Genomic DNA, 19,977 nt, shown 5'->3' with positions numbered 1-19,977 from the left:
TTACAGAAATATCAGTCCCTGTGCAGTAAAATACTACCAACTAAGAAAGGGCAGCAAATTTCAGGATTCAGATTGCGAGCAGATATTCAGGATTCCATGCTAACCTTTCCCCTGGAAGAGATTTGAAAGAGGCAGACTACAGACTGGGAGCAGGACTGAGGAGTAGCGGCAATAACTAAGAAACTATTGAAACTCGGTGTCTTCACCAGACAGTTCATGTTTCCTTAAGAGCCCATTTCAAATGTGCTTCTGCCACTAAGATGAGCATGTGGAACATCTGAATTTCTAGGTGTAAGAAATCCAGACAGGAAAAAGTAGTTTCTCAAATGTAAACATCTATTTTACTGAAGAGCCAAGTGAACTAAAGGAAAAAAAAAAAAAAGCCACGATGAAACTCCATCTGTGTGCAATTCCTAGAGCCTTACTCATCTCACTTCCTGATCCTCCTTTTTGGCCTCCTTTTCCCTTAGGGCCCTCCCACCTCCATAAACACCATAACAATAATTATCCCATCAGTGGAGACTTAAACATTCTTGACATCCCAACATCTAACAAGTACAGGACGTTTCACAAAGGCCTAGCCTGGCTTTCGAGAAGTGGGTCAGCTTGACACATCCCATGTGTTTCTGAAAGCCTGCAGTCTTTGAGCTTGCTCATCTATGGTAATGGGCACCCTACCAATGCACCGACTGGAAACAAAACACTGCTGGCTTTGCCAGGGAACTTTAAAATGTTTACCAAAAGCGTGCGACTTGGGAATTTCCATCCTAAACATCACATAGGGGATGTGCTGTGGTGCCCAGACACACAGCAGTTGCCAAACAGGGCAGTTTTGTCACCCACCTACCCCTCATTAGTTACAAGGGTGCTGGAACTCATCCAGCCTCTCGCAGGAGGCAGGCTGCTGATATGCCCAGCCAGGGCAAGGGGAAAAGGAGAGTGCTTCAGTCCATTAGGCCAAGGAAGATGGATGATCAGCTCTTTTCTTCTTCCATTTTGTCTTTTCCTGTCCTTCGACCTCACTTCAGTTGGCTTCAAACCACAAAGGGATTTTTTAGTCCAGGCTTATCTAGCAAAAAAAAGTTCCTTTACTATAGACATTCTGGCCACTCTGATTTTTTTTTTTTTCCAGTCAGTCTGCAATGTTTTTTTTTCTTATATTTCAACAGTTAAATCATGCCAACTTGCTTCCACCCTCGGCAGAAATTCACGATGACTCAGAAATGGATCTTGACCCACCAGCTGAAAATCACTTCTCTAATAGTTCTATGGTTTGATAGTTGTTTTCACAAAAGGAATAAACCAATGTGTCTCATCATAGTTTCTATCCTGCCCCCAGATACATTTGTCTTGTGAATAAAACACATTCTATTCAGCTTGGAGGGCATTTTATTTCTGTGTTCATTTTGACATTTTATTTAGAATACAATGCTTGTACAGTAGCCCAGACAACAGTGACTATAAAAAACTTCTATATATAATCTATCCTGATTAATAGAGTTTCTGTTCTCCGTAAAAATAGTGGGCAAAAAAACCACCTTATGCACCAGAAAATGATCAAAAATAATTGTTTTTCAGTGTGGAAAAAGAACATGGTAAAAAGCTATGAATAATAACTTGGAAGAAAAGCATGAAGTTATCTATGAATAAACTTTCAACTCATTAACAAAATGCAAAGAAACTCAAAGAAAATGGACTACAGAGATTAGATGTGGCGAGATTTTGCAGAAAGAGTGGATCACACTTGTATAAAACCTGAGGTCCCCACAGATCACAGTGCCCATGGATATGCCAGAAAGGTAGGAACAGAACAGAGAACAAGCCTGGTACCAAAAACTAAACAGCTATTTATCTGGACATCTCTCTGTATAAATGTTTTTCATAAATATATATATATATATATATATATAAATAACACAACTGAAGCATCAGCAAACAAGAGTGATTCCTAATCACTCTTGGTCTAAGATAGGCACAAGTGTAGATGACTCACACATCAAAACTATTTCTATTAGCGGATAGCTCAGTTTTATAAAAGCAGCAGCACCGTGTTATGTGTGAGCAGCAATACAGTAATACTGTAAATTACAACTTGATTACCATTTGATTCAACCAAGTTAATAGCTGATGATGGCCTATAATTCATGTGTGATTCATTTTGGCAAGTCTCTCATTTGTCAGTTCCTCAAACCTATCCTATATATGAGCAATTAAATTAGAAGGAAAAAAATAGTCCAAATAGCAAAGGGTTCAGCAAAAAAAAAAAAATCCTCCAGGTAGTTTGAAGAGATCTATCCTTGACACTGTCAAAATATCATAGCCTACTTCTTTTTCTTTTCCTATTAAGACCAGTAATACAGCACAGCAGGTACACACTGCTGATTTCCAAGCAGCTTCTTGAAGGTGGGAAAATTAATTCCAAAACAGTTACAAAGAAACTATGCATCGGAAAAAATGCAAGGGCGAATACTAAACAATTAACAGCAAACAGTCACCACCACTACAAATGGGATGCATTAGATTTCAGTTAGAAAGTAGCTGGAAACTTGTCAGGCTGGGAAGACCTAGGGCATGTACCAACTCCACGTATCTAGGAGGCTTGGTCCTACAGGGTGGACAAAGGGACACACACAGAAATAGACTCCCAAGGAGAATCCTGCCTCTGTTTCTTGACGACAGCAAGGCTGCGATTGGCATCACCGCCACAGATGGCCACAGCACACTTACTCACTCTCCAGGAAAACACAAGGAGCAGCCAACACAGGATCCAGGAGTTGAATTAACCTCAGCAACGATGCAGCCATTTAGGAAGCTCCATTGCCAGCAGAGGATGTGCCTGTGTGAGTGGGGAGAGCTTTATTCCTACTGCTGTGTCGGTCAGGGGCTGCTCTCCTCTCCCCTCTAGCTCTGGGTTCCCTGACAGAGCCCATGGGTGAGCTGATGCCTGGAGAACCTGGGTCCTGGAGTGGCAAAGGGAGCTGACCACCTGCACTCACACTAAAACTCATTCCCAATACATTGACACCTTGTTGATATGTCCAAGAGGAGGCAAAAAAAAAAAAATACCCTCAGCTGGTATTGCGTTTTCTTTGGTTGAAATGGTTACTAAAAGTAAGTATAAATTAAAAAGCAAGCACACAGAAGAAATCTCTGCATATGAGATTAGGCCTAGCTAGGCTTTTCTGCAAAGCAAAATAATTTCTGGCTATTGCATCCAATTGAAATTCTTTGAAATTCAAAAATAAAAACTCAACCCACCCAAACCCCAGAAAGGTTTTGGTGGGCTGCTTCATGTTGGCAGCGTTTCAAAAGGCGTTTGATTAAATCATGAAGCCAGAGATGACTCAGCAAACTAAGTAGTCACTGGACAAGAAGAAATGTACCTATCACAGCTCAAAACTGGAGATGGAAAACAAAGGGCAGCATTCAACAGTTTCTGTGGTGGCAGAAGACAGCCCAACTCAGAGCTCTATTTAGCAACCTCATATTGCTGGTTGTTTTAGCAACCAATGCAGAAGAGAGAGAATGAGAGTATAGTGTGAGATAGTAAAACTTTAGAGCTGTTACTACTTCAGTTAAGACAAAAAACAAGAGGGACTGTGATGATAGGAAGTCGTAAGGAAACAGAATGGATCACAAAAGTTAATGAAGTTCAATATTGAAAATGCAAAATAAATGTTAGACAGAACATGAGTACCATGTCTAAATCTGACATGTTCCAATTCATTTACATCAACTGGAAAGCAGAAACTGGGGCTGTATGTAAATATCTGTGTGCTCTCTCTAATCCTCATGAAGCTGTAGTCAGAAAACAAGCAAGCTAACAGACCACAGGAGGAATAGATAACATACTGGTTAATGATAAGTATTAGAATACTTCTGCATAAAGGCATTTATTTTCTCCTCTGGCATTGTCTACATACAGTATATCCTACCTCAGAAAAAGTGAGGTGGGTAAGTCTGTCTGTAGGCATTTTCAGGGGAAAGGCTTTTATAAAAACAATGTTTTGATAGATTTGAATGATTTATCCTAAGAAGGTGGCAAATAACAGAATATAAGCAATCAGGGAGACAATAATGTCAAGAATTAAGCTCATGCCACCCGCTCTCCTGTGTTATTTTACAAGAATCAGGATTTTTACGGTGGCAGTATCAAAATGGGTGGCATAAAATATTTTTCCATACATGCTAAGTGAGCCATGACGCTGGAGATAGCTATAGGAAGATTTAGTTGAAGTCTGAAAGAGTTAAGATGCATCCACACTTATGAACACTGTATTTGGTTGTTGGGTTTTAAAATTATTTTTATTCTTTTAACTTTCAGCTACTAAGCTTCATGCTTTTCATTTTTACCTTGAGATAGTAGAAAGAAAACCTAGATGCTGCAGGAGAGAGCATGCTGGTGCCAGGATAGTTGACTCTCGGTTGTGACTCAGCATCTTGTTTGACGCCTACCCTGGGCACTTCTACTTTTCCATCATTTGCAGCTCCTTTCTATACGGCATTTTTAGATAACTGCATTTTGTCTATCCAGACACCATGGAACAGGCTCACGGGCTATTTTGGTGACTATAGGTGAGAGATGTTTAGCTTCTTACAAGCCTTTGTGAGTGTCACACCTTCATTACCTCACCAGCTGCTTCACAGTGGAGAAGAAGCATAATTAACCACCCCTATTTCCTGCTTCTGTACTTGAGGTCCAAACCCCATGCAGCTGGAAATGTCTTGTGAAGTGCCCAGCATTCCAGATTCAAGACCTGCCTGTAAAACCCCGTTCCCTCTTCCGATCTTTTCAAAGACGTGCTTACTTATACCTGAAAGCAAAGAGGAAAAAACAAAAAAATCCAAAACCAAGCAACCAAACGAACCAACCAAACAACCAAAACAAAACACATACAAACAAAAACCAAACACCCCCCCCCCCAAAAAACAACCAAAAACCGAAGGAAACCAAAACAAACCAAAAAAAGAAAAAACCGAAACACCCTCCGGCAACACTGTTCTGCTCCTCCAGTCCTCCTCAGCCGACTTATTACCCCGCTTTCCCGTGGGACATCCTGCCCCGTTCCTGGTGGCACTTCCCTTGCCCTCGTCCGCCAGCGGGGCCTGAGAGGTCAGAGGAGACCGGACGGGCCGGACCTGACTGGAGGCATCCTCCCGCCACCCCAGGAACGAGGCCCCTATCAGTTCCCATATTGGCTGCCCACCATTCCCGATGGCTGCACAACCTTCCACCATATCCCCGTTCCCTCCTCCTCCTCCGCCGTGCCCACCCCCACCCAGCCCGCTTCCCTCAGCGCTTCGCCCGCCGCCTCCCTCGCGCCTCGCCGCCCGCCCAACCGCCCGGACCTCGCGCCCGCCGCGGGGCGGAGGCTCCGCCCCCTTCTCCCCTCTCTCCTCCTCCCTCCTCCACCCCCGGTGCCTCGCGCCGTTGGCTGGGTGGCGGGAAGGGCGGGCGGGCAGGATCTCGCGCTCAGCTGACTCGGGACGCACGGGGCGCCTCGCGCCCCGACCGGACGGAGCGCGCGCGCGCGCGAGCGAGCGAGGAGGCGAGGCGAGCCGGGAGCGGGGCGGGGGGCGGGAGCCGGGAGCCAGCCCTGCCGCGGCGCCTGGCGCGCGCTCTCTACGCCCGCCTCGCTTCCGCCCGGCGCCGCCGCCGCCGATCTCCCCCCTCACCCGCGCCTTTGGCACGGCCCCGGCCCTGCCGCCACCGCGACGCTCCCGCTCCCATCGGGCAGCACCCCGGGCCGCCGTCACTGGCATCGCCCCCCATACCCCGCCCCCTTCCCAGACGCTCCGGTTTTTGGGGGTGACCCGCCGGGCAGAGCCGCCGGCGGTCGTCTCACTTCGCAGCGCCCGGGCCTGCTCGTCGCTCCGCCCGGGCCCGTCCGGTGACAGTCGCGACCGCGGGAGGTGGCGGCGGCGGAGGAGGAGGAGGAGGCCGGAGCCGGGATGTCCGGACAACAGCAACAACAGCCGCCGCCGCCGCCGCAGCTCCCTTGGTGGCCTCCGCTCCCCGCCGGCGTCGGGGATCCCCTCTGTCGCCGCCAGCCCTGGCCCGCGCACCGGCCGCCGCGCTCCTGCTCCATCCGCCTCCGCCGCCGGCCACCGCTGCGCCGCCGCCGCCACCCGCCGCCGTCGGCAGCGGGCCCGCGACGACGGGGGGCGGCGGTACCGGCCGGCGCTGGGCCTGTCGGGGGGAGCAGTAGCAGCACCGGCGCCGGCACCAGGCCCCGGTCGCGCGTTCCCGCACGGCGACCGGCCCTGAACGAGCAGGAGAAGACTGAAGCGCGGCTGAAGAGGGCTTTACCCGGCCGTGGTACGAGCAGGGAGACGCCGTTGCCGCCGCTCCTGGAGGCCCGAAGGACAAATTCAGTTACATCGGCCTCTCCCAGAACAACCTGCGGGTACACTACAAAGGTGAGGGCCGGCCCGGCCGCCGTGACCCCCCTCTCCCATCCCCCTGTCCGGCGGGGTGCGGGGGCCCTCCCTGGGCCGGGGGCTGCGGGCCGGGCCGCAGCGACCCGACCCCCTCGGTCCGTCGGGCGATGGGCACAGGAGTAACAATAACAGGAAATAATAGAGGCTCTTCTCCCTCTTTCTTCTCTTTCTGTGTTTTCTGCCCTCCCCCCAAATGGCCCGCAACGAGGGGAGAAGGGGTTTGTTTTTCCTTATTTTAGCTTTTATCTCCTTTCCCCTCCCCGTTTCTGTCGCGGTGCGGGGTGGGGAGGGGGGAGGGGCAAGGGGCCGCCCCCGCCTCCTTATGGTTCTGGAGTGGGCATTATGTAAACTGTGAGTCTTCCTCCGTGGATTCAGGTATCACCAGGTTTGGGTTTGAGGCAGGAGAATAAAGGAGAATCGGCATGACGTGTCCTGTTTATGGTAATGAGCGAGAAAAGAACTGGCTTTTTTCTTTTTTTTTTTTTCTTTTTCTCTCTTGAGTAAGGGTTAAAGGAGTGAAGAGCAGCGAGCGTTAAGCTATTAAACACGGAAATGACGGGATGGGAAAGCACAGAGAAAAACCCGATTTATTTTTAAACTGAAAAATGGAATTAAAGTCACTGGCAGCAGAAGAGAGAGTGATTTGAGGGAAGGATTAACAATAGGACATATATTTATAAGGGTGACTTTATAACTGTGTGCCTATGTGGTTCATAGTTAAAAGTTACTGATTTTCAAAGACAAGCTAAAAATGAGGGTAGGCATTTGTATAAATCAGCTTGAGGCAGCAGAAGGAAAACTTGTGTCGATTGTTATGAAATATCATAAAACCTGGAGTACACTCTGACCTGGAAAAACAGACACATCTGGTGTTCTAGGCCCGAGTCCTAAAGTGGAAGTGTGGATTCAAAACCACTTCTGAGTTGGCTGTGAAGAACTGGATCTTTTGTCAGTCTGTAGTCAAATGAGCATAATGGGAGGGGAAAACAACAACCTTGCAATTACCCTTTCTCAGAGTTTACAGTGGGGAAATTCAAGTGAAATCTTGATAAACATGTTACTGTTTAACTGGAGGAGGAAAACGGCAACACAAACACATGGTAGGATTTTGGTGCCATGAAAGGATTAGATACTCTCAGACTTTTTTTTATTAATAGAAGCTTTATTATTACACACAAAATACAGTTAAAAATTATAAGTGTATTGCACCATGCAAAGGTAATAAAGGAGATCCATGACTATCAAGCAGGTTTCTAGGATGCAGAGTGATTTAAGGTTATGTTATTTATTACCCAACTTTGAATTTCTTGGCTTTTGTTTAGTGTTTTATGACCTTCTATTTTTAATAGCATTTGATATTTTCTAGTGCTTAGTGGTGGTGGTGTGGTGAGGTTTTTTTTCATGTAAGATGATCATAGCTTTGTGGGCATCAAGTCCTTCTGCTTGTTTTGCTTTACCAACTTGTTTTGCTGATGAACTAGAGTTCAGAGATACAACCTCTCTTTCCTGTTATTGTAATCAAAGAAGTATTTTTTCAAGCTTTATTTGTCCTGTCCCTGTTTTTCTCCACTTCTTTCCTTTGCCTTAGTGTTAAAAATCCCAAGAGGCTCTGCATGTTTCTGAAGTATAGGTAACCTAGGAAATACTGTGGATACTCTACCAGAAGTTCTAAAGCACAGTTACTATGTTGTAATAATAAAATACCTTTACTATAGCTCTTAAATAATAGTAAGTGATGAAGGCTGAAGCGATCCTAGATTATCCTGGAGGACTACAGAGAGGCTCCAGCATAATTTGTGTACACTTTAATGTCTCCTAACTGCAGGTGGGTGTGAATGGCCTCTTAAGTGGCCCATTTTTTCTTCCTGGTAATTTAATAAAGGTGGCTGTTAGGGCAGCCCCATGTATGTGATACCAGCCTGGCACCTGGAGCTGCTAACTGAGATAGACAATGAGAGGTATCAGGGCATTCCCACCTGAGAACTGTGGGGACACTAAAACATCTGCCTTTTCTCCCTCCTGTCTCTTTCAGCCCTAAGAATACAATGAAAGTGAAGAAAATGAGGAGGTTCAGTGGGAGAGTAAGCGAAGATAGCAAGTAAGAATGTGCTTAGCACTGAGAAATGTTTATTTCTCCAGATTAGTTGCAAATAAGAGTCTCAAAAAAGAAAGCATCCAAAGTATCTCCTTGTGGAATATTGGCCCTTTCCACTCTTCTGAAGTTATCTAAATAGTGAAAGAATGGTAGACTTTTTTTTTAAAGGGAAATTTGAATTGCACAACAAGCATGGATAAAGATCTTTTGTATTCTTGAACCAAAATACTCAGGGAAAAGCAGAGAAGCCAGGTCTATCCAAAGAAGCCAGTAATCAAAAGCAGTTCTTAGGATTTTCTATTACTGTAGTGTAGTTACTGTATATGCTTACTTAAGCTCTCTGCTACCTCTAGATTTCTGGAAATAGAACAATTTCTCTGGATTAATTTCCTTCTGTCTGTGATTGATGAAGGCAGGAGCTGGTAACATCAGTGCGTTTCTACACCTGCATGTGTTGAGGCTATGCCTCTGAAAAAATGAACTCCGGAAACAATTAGAGCAAAAGCTTTAAAAGTCACCTTTTCGTGTAAGGCTTCATACATTTAATGTGCTATTACATTGTGAGCAGTGATAGTTTTGTTTCTTTGGTTTGTGAGAGGAATGATGATCCCCTCGTGCAGTTTTGAAGTTTCCTTTAGTTCTCTTGCTTATCAGTGGACAACTTGAATAGAAATATGGCTGCAATAGAGGTCTTTTTACCCTGAAATGTTTGTGTACTGTGTTTCTGGAGCTTAAGGTCTTTGCAAGCTTAGAGATCCTAGAGAGTGTTTCAAAGTCAAAACTAATAAAAAAACTAGGCATTGGTCAAGCCTGGGTGTTCAAAGAAAGAAATACAGTCTAGCATCAGGAACACAGCTTTTTAAATTTTGTTGGGGGTCAGCAAAACCCAAAGGTCAGTGCTCTTGTGTTATCTCCCAGGACCATAGTGTTACTTAAAAAGAAAAGGAAAACATACATGGGGAAGTCATTGAAGGAAGATGAGCTCACTGCACATTGTTTACCAGAACAGGCTATTTTCTTTACTTTTTGAGCTATTCTGATATACTTTGACAAATTCTGACTCTAGATTAGGAAGCTTTATCAAAATTTGGATGTGCAATATATACGTAGACATCAGTGATACAGTAATATATTACAGTCTATACCCAGGAGTATTTCCATTAATTAGATGGACAGACACAATTCTGTATTGCTACCAGTTACTGTGCAAGATGATAGAAAGCTGACACTGAGCTAGTGATAGTTGTCATGATATATCTGTGTAAGGGAGATGAAACACTACCAGAGAAAATTTTTATTTCACTTAATTGATATTACAGTTCTAACTGTAGGTCATGGTAAAGCATAGGTCACACAATTATAACTACATGTAGTAACCCACAATGTGTGTTTAAGAAGACATTTTAAGTATATTCCATAATTTCCAAAAATCAGAGTTAACACATGGATCTTGCCGAAAAACAGGAATTTGCTAAATTCTGTATGTAATATGAATGTTGCACTAAGACACCAAGTTCAGTTTCAATAAAATTATAATCTATGGTATGTAGTATAACGAGATAAAAACAGACTCAATAGTGATTGTAACTATTAAAGAGACTATGTCATTAGTGATAAAATAATGGAAGGTCTTGTTGTAACTTCATTTAAGTTAGTCTTGTAATGATTATCAAAAAAAAACCAAAAAGCTGAGGAAAGTTACGCAATTTTGAGTAAGCTGCCATTGCATGAACTGATGTGTCACAGGCCAGGATATCTTAGCCAGACATTTATTTACAGTGCAGTTGCCTTTGAACTGTCTCTATCTAGTGTCAAACTGAAAAACAAAACAAAACAAACCTCCCAACTGTTTTCGTTTTCAGCACAAACCATTATAGAAATTGGACTATTGGACTATAAGATTCTATGGATTCTATAGTAATTCTGGATAGTATCAGTTTTTCTGGAAGAAAAAACTTGAAAATACATTGAGTACAGCAAAGTTTGCCTTGTTTGGGCACCTCTGTAGCTCTGAGATGTCTTCCTTTTTTAAACTAGGGAAGAAGTTGAAGTAAAATCAGTAGTTTGTGTCTCCTCTTTTTTCTTATTTCAGTTAAACTTTCATAATTAATTCAAGAGTAGATTAGGCCTTGATTATTTTGCACTTGGCAGTGTGAGTAAGTCATTGAACCACCTGTTGGAAATAACTGCAGTTCAGCTTGTGTAAACTTAAACTGTATAAACATGCTTACTTTTGTCTAGGTGGACACTCCCCTAGACTTCTTTTGAACTACTTGGTGGTTGTGCATTATGCACTTAGATTTATGTTCAAAGACGATACTTTTGAAAGCTGAAATGGCTTCCCCAAAGAAGGGGTTTACCTAAATTGTCTTTTTTCAAGTAGATGTAATTTTCATTTAGATCAGTTAGTTTAATCTTGCCAAACAAGTGATGATACTACTTTCCATGAAGGTAATACTTAAAAAATAAAATAAATCTTTACTCCTTAAGCATGGTTGACTCACAGTTAAACACTTTTAATGAAAACCCGGTCAAAAGCAGTTCTGGTAATTGGACTTACGTGATCTGGTTTCCAGTGTAAAGTTCAGGCATTTTACTTCAGTTTTCCCTTCTCCACCTCAGTGCATCTTTTTCTAGAATTCTCTTTTTAATGCTGAAAATTATTAATTTTTAGTGTTTAATACAAACTTTGAAAGTATTCTTATGAGTAAAAGAAGTATTCTTACTGACATATTCCATCTGGACTTGTCCAAGGCATTTGACACTGTCCCACTTAACATCCTTGTCTCTAAGACGGAGAGGCATGGATTTGATGGATGGACCACTTGATGGATAAGGAGCTGGCAAGAAGGTGACCCTCTAAAAAAGTTGTGATCAGTGGCTCAGTGTCCATCTGGAGGCCAGTGCCAAATGGAGTTCCTCAGGGGTCTGTTCTGGGTCCAGTGCTGTTTAGCATCTTTGCCAGTCAGATGGACAGTGGCATTGAGTGCACCCTCAGCAAGTTTGCTGATGACACCAAGCTGTGTGGTGTTGTGGATTCAGCTGAGGGAAGGAATGCTATCGAGAGTGACCTTAACAGGCTTGAGAACGGGGCCAGTGCAAAGGACATGAGGTTAAAAAGTCCCAAGTGCAAGGTCCTTCATCAGGGTTGGACCAGTCCCAGGCACAATTGCAAGCTGGGTACAGAGTGGATTGAGAGCAGCCCCAAAGAGAAGGACTTGGAGGTGTTGATTGATGAGAAGCTCAACATGAGCCAGCAGAGCACTCAAGCAGCTCAGAAGGCCTACTGTATCTGAGGATGCATCAACTAGTTCTGGTTATCCCACCATAAGGCCATAGATCTGTTGGAATGAGGGCCACAAAGATTATCCAGGAGCTGGCGCACCTCTGTGAGGAGAGGCAGAGGGAGCTGGGATTGTTCAGCCTGAATAGGAGACTCTGGGGAACCTTACAGCTGCCTTCCAGTACCTGAAGGGAACCTACAGCAAGGCAGGAGAGGGACTTTTCATAAGAGTATCAAGTGACAGGACAAGGGGAAGGAAATGCTTGTAAACTGAAGGATAGGTTTACACTGGATGTTAGGATGAAGTTCTTTATGAGGGTGGTAAGACTCTGAAACAGATGGCACAGAGAAGCTGTCAATACCCTCTTCCTGGAGGCATTCAAGGCCATGCTGGATGAGGCTTTGAGCAACCTTGTCTAGATGAGAGGCATCCCTGCCCATGGCAGGGAGGTTGGAGTAGATGATCTTTAGGGGCCCTTCCAACCCAAGCCATTCTATGATTCTGTGAAATATTTTAATTATAGCATGTGACCATGAAAGAGGTCTGATTTAGGGAATATAGAACAGTATTCGTATGATCTTCAGGTGTTTAAAAACCTCTGATTCAGAAGTTCAGAGTTGGATGACAAAGTTGCTTTTTATTCACCAGAAAGGAAGTGGGGATTCAGGTTACCAAAGAATGTGGCAGCAGTGCATAATGTCAAGCTAATGGGCCCCAGTGTCCCATGAGAAACAGTGGTCATGAGTGAGAGCCTACAGAAAATTCCAAAACCATGTTGGGTATATATGGTGCATCTGTGTTTCTCCTCTCAGTTTCCAGCCATTTTAAGCTGAAGGACATCCTGAGCTGAAGGCAGTTTCTCAGTTCTAATTTCTGTTCTGCAGCTTGCCCAGTGCCTACTTAAACACTGGTATCTATAATATCCTTTGGTAAGAAATTCTGCAGTTGTAACACCTGCTTCTGTACAAGGCCTCTTGTTTTAAAGCTGGCTGATAACTGGTATCACTTGACTCCTCATGTTATCCAGCGTACAGTACAGGCAGTACTGGAAGCCTCAACTAGTGTGTTGAGGCAATGTAAAGGTAGTAGTAATATTTGAAAGTAGTCAATTTCTTGATGCTCTTGAATTTGCTTTTAGAAACAATAACTCAGTAACTGCAAATAAAAGCTGTGTACTCAGTAAAATGGGAGTCATAGGGGATTATATTAAAAGGACAGCAGTTCTAATTTTAGGATGTCTTCTGTTTTAATATGATGAAAGTAGTTTTGGGCACTGACTTCCCCAAGCATGTTGCTTCACCACATGAAGTATTTGGCAATACTGGTAAGGTATCCTGTTACTTCTGTCCCCACGTCGACCTCTTGTTTGCAGTGTGACAGCTGGGTTTGGTTGTGTTGTGAACTGGATCAGGGACCTGATCTGCTGCTTTAAAAAATCTGGTATGTTTTCTTAAAGCCTGATCAGCTAATCATTCTGGTTCATGGCATGTCCTTGTAGGTAGCTGCCTGGATTGCAGAGGGAGTGGGAAAAGGGGACTAGTTTCAGGAAGTGATGCTAGGAATGCTTTAAATTTGTATCGTTTCCAAACACTTAGCTTGTGATTTCACAAAACAAAGTCTGATGGATAATAGATGTACATTTCTAATAGTGTTTGATTAGTTCATGCTAGTTTAGTTTTCCATGTGCAAGATTTGCCCAAATAAGGAGACAGACTTGGATTGAAACTACAGAGATTGTCAAATGCATAGGTTAACCAAGATGACTTTATTTTAAAGTAAAAACCTCAAGACATTTAAAAAAGAAGTGTATTTCCTTCTCCCTATCCCCCCCTAACTAATGCATCAATTTTTCTGAGCTATCTGAATTTAAGGGTTCTCTAAGGAATTTAATGTTCTGCTCATGAATTTGTGTACCTTTTACCTGAAGGATTTCTGATTACTCAGGAATGATAATGCAATTTATAAGAGCTAAATAGTAAGCTACCAGCACTTAGAAAACCAAGCAAACCTATGGAAACTCTAATGGGACATACTTTGTTACTACCTTGGTTGACACAGCCTGAGGAAATAATTAAAAGTGGTGAGCAATAAAGCAGGCTTGCTATCTTATGTATGGAGGAGCAAATTATGTTTTTTTTTCCTCATGTTGAGATTTCTGAAAACAACAAGTAGAAATTAGGTAATAAGCTTAATATTGTAAAATTGGTGAGGTGATGGAAGGATCTTTCTATGAAACATTCAGTAATCACGTACTGAAAGTAATTCAGTTGCATTCAGAAATGTGAAGATAGTTGGGTAGCTGCTTTAAGGTAGTAACGCACTGAGGTGAACTGGTTAAAAACTTAGTAGGTTGCACCTCATCTCAATGAGTGAGTTGTGCTGTGGTAGCAAAATTTTGGATGCAAATGTGGCCAATGGAGAGTTGTTGGCTGAGTCTATTTAGTTTGAGAGGAGATGGTTGATGCTAGCTCTAGAGGCAGGTAAGCATTTACTGTTTTATCGACTTTTACACTAGAGGGCTCTGTGGAGAGAGATGGAATGGTGTAGGTCGGCTGTGCCTTATTTTTCTGGCTGGCTGTGTTGGTATTTTCCTGCAGTCTCTTCCTTGGTGTATGACCCAAATTGCTGTATATAAGATGTAATTAATCTATGCCTGAGCAACAATTTTAGTGTTAATGCCACTGGAAGGGAGTGTGTGTTGGGTTTTTTTTCATACACCTGTCAGTTGCTATGCAGGTGTAGTTGGCCTCAATGTCTGAGACTTGAGATGACAGCTGGAGTGCTGCAGTCCAAGTGATTCCTACAACACACTCAGAAGAGTCATCTCATTTCGTCATGCTTCAGATTCACACAGAAGAGTGGGCATAGGATTTGTGTGAATTATTTTTATGACAATGACAGTCTGTTCCTTATTGAAATACTGTTTGCAAGGATCCAATATACTTTACTTCTTGCTATCTTTTTTATTTTTCTTATTTTATTTATTGTGATTTTTGAACCTATGTCCTGTGTCCCCATGTGTGAGGGATTTTGGTGTGTCTGAGGGAGATGAAGCTTGTTTGAACAGGTTGCTGCTAAAACAAGTTATCTGGCCAAAAGCCTGCTACCAAGTTGCTTTTGGAACAAAGAACTGGTAGAGAGGGTTACATATCCAGAAGACTTCGTCTTAGTGCAGTGCAACTGGATCTTAGATTTAGGTTGAAAAATCCCAGCTGGCACTGGGTGTTCTTGAGGCAGAGCTGATGCACAGTAGGCCTTAAAAGAAAGAGGAGCGGGAGCTGCCATGGCTCAGTTGCAGGCTGTAACATTTAATGGTCCTGAAATAACCTTCAGAATGTGGACAGTAATTATGAGTGAGATTTTCTCAGATGTTTCTGTTTATTCTGAATGACATTGGGCACTAAGCATTAAACTCTTATATTTCAAGTCTGCAAAAATAAGTAATCCCTTTGCATTTAAGAAATCATTCAAATCATGGATGTTAAATCATAGGTTCTTTCAAACCTATGTGTGGTTTTTTGTTAATTACTTACTCTGGTGGAACTGTTTACTAGTCTACCTTTAAATAGTGATAGAACCTTTTAGAGTAGTATATCCAAAATGTCTCATAGCATGCATAGTGCCCACAATGAAAACCGAATTTTGGAAGAAAATGTTCTACCATTAAAAGGAAGCTGATGAGACTATTGTACATTGTTTCCTTATTACATAAGCATTCTGTTCTGAGTAGTTGGTATGTATACCTTTGAGTTATGTTCTGCAGTTATCTAAAATACATTTTTGTTGTGTTTTCAATGCAATTGTTTTTCAGGTCACGGAAAAACTCCAAAAGATGCTGCTTCTGTTCGAGCTACACATCCTATACCTGCAGCCTGTGGCATATACTATTTCGAAGTCAAAATTGTCAGTAAAGGGAGAGATGGGTAAGCATTGGATGCATTATTAATTATTACTTGAGAAAACATCTCGTATCTTTTAGTCTACAGATGTCTTTGGTGTTAAAACTTATTCTCATATTTTCCACTTTTTGTATCTTAATTTGTTATTCATGAACAGTTGTGCTCTGACATTTGGTTGTTTTAAGTTAATTGTGGTATTAATTGTCTACAAATCAGTATACGTAATAAATGCTATAATAGCATCTTCTCATTTTCTCTTGACAGAGAAATCAGTGTTTGAATCACTCTAGTTTGACTCTGCTGTTATCTTTCAATGTGCTATTTTCTGGCTATGGTTTAGAGACTTTGACATAATTTTTAGGAAGGTTTTAGGGTGTGCAGCAGACCAACTTACCTTCTTATTTCAGTCTTTTCACAGATGTCATACCAGTATTAAAATGGAGAGTTATTTTTAAAGCTCCTTCTTAGTAAACAGTAGTAAGAATAAAGAGGAATGTTCTGAATAGGTGCCTGGGAATCTGTCACCCCATGGAAAGAGCAAGACTTGATGAGTGAGTGCAGCTGCTGCTTTGTGGAACCCATCTGAATTGTGATTCTGGTGAGAGGCAGGTGATATCATGCTTTTAAGTCTGCTGATGCAGATAGAATCTCACCTGGGAAAGCCCTGAAATGTTAATGGAATCTTTGTCAGGCCACATTAATTCCTTTTCATTTTTCGCTGCTTTTGGTAGAGGGTTTGTTTTAATCCTGAGGCATTGATTGTGATGCCTGTGTTGGACTACATAAGCAGTATGGTTTTTCCAATATGCTGTAGTATATACTGTGATTATACTCAAGGTTCTGGTCAGGATTGAATGTCATTGCCCTAGGTACTGTGCAAGCATGTTGTGTATGCTTACATCCTGTTGTGCAAATAAATCTTGAAGAGAGCTGTGTCATGGCTCTTCGGGTGAAAAACCTTTGTCTTTGTCATGTTGCTATTTCTTTCTGTCATTTTCCCAGTGTTCTCTAAGCCTTCTGTAATTAAAAACGGTGAATATTTTTTATTGCTATAGTATTGTATAAGGTATTTGAAAGAATAGTCTCTCATTAGTGCTGCTGCCTTGTAGTGGGCATTTATGAGTTTGTTGTTGTTCAGTTCCCAACAGTTAGCTCTGGGAGATTTCTTTGGCTATGAAAAACTTAATCTTAGTTGCTTTTTGTCACACTGTGGAGACCTACTTATTTTAAATAGAGATGATAGAAATTCAATATTTGAAGTAGAGCTTTGCTATCATTTTAGGGACATCCTTTTGTGTTTTGTTTTGTTTTTTATTCCTCCATCACTTTTTAAAAACTGACCTGCTGCTGTCATTTAAGGAGAAGTTCTTATTGGCACATGTCTATTAATGAAATGTTATTTCTGCCTGCTTAGTTTTTTTGAAATTATGGATTTCAAAAGTGTTCATGTTTATCTATGTCACTTAACATAGCTGCTCTAACACTTCACCTGGGACCTCTTTTGTATTGTTTTTGAGTTACTTTCTTTTCAGTTAGGCCACTCAGGGCAATTATAGAAAAGTAAAATACACCTTAAAAAATGCTGAGAAACAATGTTTGTATTTAAATGGTTACTTGTGAGGTTCCAGCTAAGACTCTGAAGTTTCCTACGTGTGGCTAAACTGGAGGGGGTGCTTTTTTATGCTGATGGTAGTACATACTGCCTTGTCCTTGCTTCAGCCTTGTGACCTTTTTTTAGTGTCACTTTATGAAACATTGCTGCATAATGAGCCAATGAGTTAATTTTTTTATCATTGCATGAGATAGTATCATGCTGGGGGTATAACTGTGCACAGAACCAAAGGCAAATCTAGCCAGTAAAGAGCAGGAGTCAATACTTGAAGCCTCACTGGATGTGATGTGTGTATGCCTAGAGCCTGTTTTTAGGTCCAAGAGGTCTTTGACTAGATACACGAGTGTGACTAGATAGTGTGCATCTCTTAACGTTCAGTATACACTTGCATTGAAAGTTATAAATCCTGTAATAAGTAAACTGTGGAATTTATACAGAGATCTCTAAGTAGGACATAGAAACTAGTATTGTTAGGTTTTATTAGTTCTTTCTCACTGCCTGTTGCGTTTTCACCTGGCTTCTTTCAGGTATATTTTATAAGTTTTTATTCTTTACCTGGCATCTGGTAGCGGGAACAAAGTTCTGGAAGACCATATATGTAGAGGACCACATGTGAACTAATATAGGGTCAATGTTAAAACAGTTTGCAGAAGCATCTATTCTCAGCCTGAACCTAGCTGTAGAAGCTGTATTTTATAGTACTGTTTAAAAAATCCTAAACTACCTGAGGCAACTCCAAGATGCTTATCTGCAAGCTGAAGTTCAGCTTTCAAACTTCCATAAATGTCAGTGGATGATAGCGTTTATTTAGGGTTCCCTCCTTCTAGTGGCCTTTACTTATTTTTTTTAAAAAATAAACCCAGTTTTGAAGTTTTAGTTCATGTACTATGTTATATAGGCAAATTAACACCATGGTTGCTTGTTGTGCTTTATTCAGCATGACGGGCTTCAAATAATTAAAAACCTTTTACTAAACACCTAGCTTAGAAGGCTTCTGTTTTGTCCTACTGTAGCACTTTGATGGTACTGCTCCTAGAATATGATCTTGGCAATGTCTCCAAGTTGCTAGTCAGTCTCAAAGATGATACTCTCACAACTCTTTTTAGTATGACGCATGGATATGGCATGGTTTCCAATATGGCTTATCCTAGATGTGTGTGAGAATAGCATTGGTTTTTGTCCACACGAGTGACCTAGGTCATCAAATTCTTTACTTATCTGGGGTGGGGGTACCAGTCTTGAGTAAGAAATTTGAAGGTGCATAATATGTTGATTTTACATAAATTCATGGTCATAGAATGATTTGGGTTGGAAGGCAACCTTCAAGATCATCTAGTTCCAACCTTCCTGGGCAACTGTCATGGCTTGGGGTGAACTGAAAACCAGAGGACGGAAATTGTTCTCTAACCCCTCTCTCCCACCCTCCCAAGGGAAGATAAAGGGGAATGAGGACGAGACCTAAAATTAGAAATTAAATCTGAAACAGGTTTACTAGAAACAAGGGGAAAGGCAGTAACACTTGGGTTAAGGAACAAAAGAGCACATGGCGAGTGGATTGTAAAGGAGCATAGGGAAAAAGCAGTGAAGCAAGGAGGGGCTGCAGCCTGTGCTGACCTTTATAGAGCGTGGGCAGGAATGGGAGGGAATAAACCCTCTGTGTTCATTCTGCCCCTCTCAGAATCTGAAAGCCCTTCTTTAGCCTCCTTCATACCAAGCTATGACAGCAACCTGTCCAGTGGTCCTCACCATCCTCACACTAGAGAATTTATTCCTTATGTCTAACCTTAATCTCCCTTGTCTAGGGGGGTTAAAGCTTATCTCTTTTCCTGTCACTACGTGTTCTTGTAAAAAGTCCCTCCACAGCTTTCCTGCTGTAGGGCCACTGAAATTCTGGAAGGCTGCTATAAGGTTCCCAGAGCCTTATTCAGGCCAAACATCTTCCAGCTCTCTCAGCTTGTCCTTGTGGAGAGGTGCTTTAGACCCCAATCATAAGTTTTTTAGCTGTTCAAAACACGTTGAAGAAAGCATGAAAGCAGGCTTATTAGAAAGTAAAAATTGATATGGAGATTGGTACTGCAGAGCAAATCACAAGTGGAGTTGCTTTTTATACCTCAGTGAGAGGTGATAGTACTGATGATAACAGATAGGAAAGATAAGTAAAAATTAAGGTTAATGAAAGTAATGAGGTTTGAAATATTCAATCAAAAACTGTTTGGGGTTTGTGCAGTGTTTGGCATGGAGAATCCTAAGATTTTTTTATATGCTGCTACAGTACTAATATGTTAAATAATTACCTTAAATATTTTAAAAACTATCTTAAAAGTGCTAAACTGGCTGTCATGTTGCTTGTGTTAAATATTTCTCTTGTTAATATTTTTTCAGTTTTCTTCAATTTTCTCAATTTCCTTTGTCATTTTGCAGTCTGAAGACCTCTTCATTACATTCTCCTTTTATACTGTCTTCTACTTTGTTTTGTTTGGAGTGTTGTGGAACGTTGTGGACGGTGGTGTGAGTGACAAGAGGTAGTAACAGTAGATGAGTAATGGCTTTAAGTATGGGGAAGGAGTACCAAGGTGAGAATTAGAAAGCATGGTAGGAAGAGGATTATGAGCTGCAATAAATATCTGTGTCTGTATTGAAATCTAC

General features: G+C 42.0%; 1 protein-coding gene across 2 annotated transcripts in view; it reads left to right on the top strand.

Annotated features, from left to right (window-relative positions):
* Nucleotides 1-6,289: 6,289 nt before the first annotated feature.
* The window catches only part of RANBP9 (RAN binding protein 9), a 41,204-nt gene continuing 27,516 nt past the window's right edge, over nt 6,290-19,977 (top strand). The window contains exons 1-2 of one of the 2 annotated variants that reach the window (XM_030444538.1): nt 6,290-6,420; nt 15,632-15,743. The gene's annotated coding sequence lies outside the window, so the exon portion shown is untranslated. Of the gene's footprint in view, nt 6,421-15,631; nt 15,744-19,977 lie in introns of those variants that run through there. The other variant, XM_030444537.1, reaches the window with a different exon arrangement.

This window comes from Calypte anna, chromosome 2, assembly GCF_003957555.1.
Source record: "Calypte anna isolate BGI_N300 chromosome 2, bCalAnn1_v1.p, whole genome shotgun sequence".
NCBI lineage: Eukaryota > Metazoa > Chordata > Aves > Apodiformes > Trochilidae > Calypte > Calypte anna.
The sequence above is the reverse complement of the archived record's forward strand: the minus strand, read 5'-3'. Positions and strand labels throughout refer to the sequence as shown.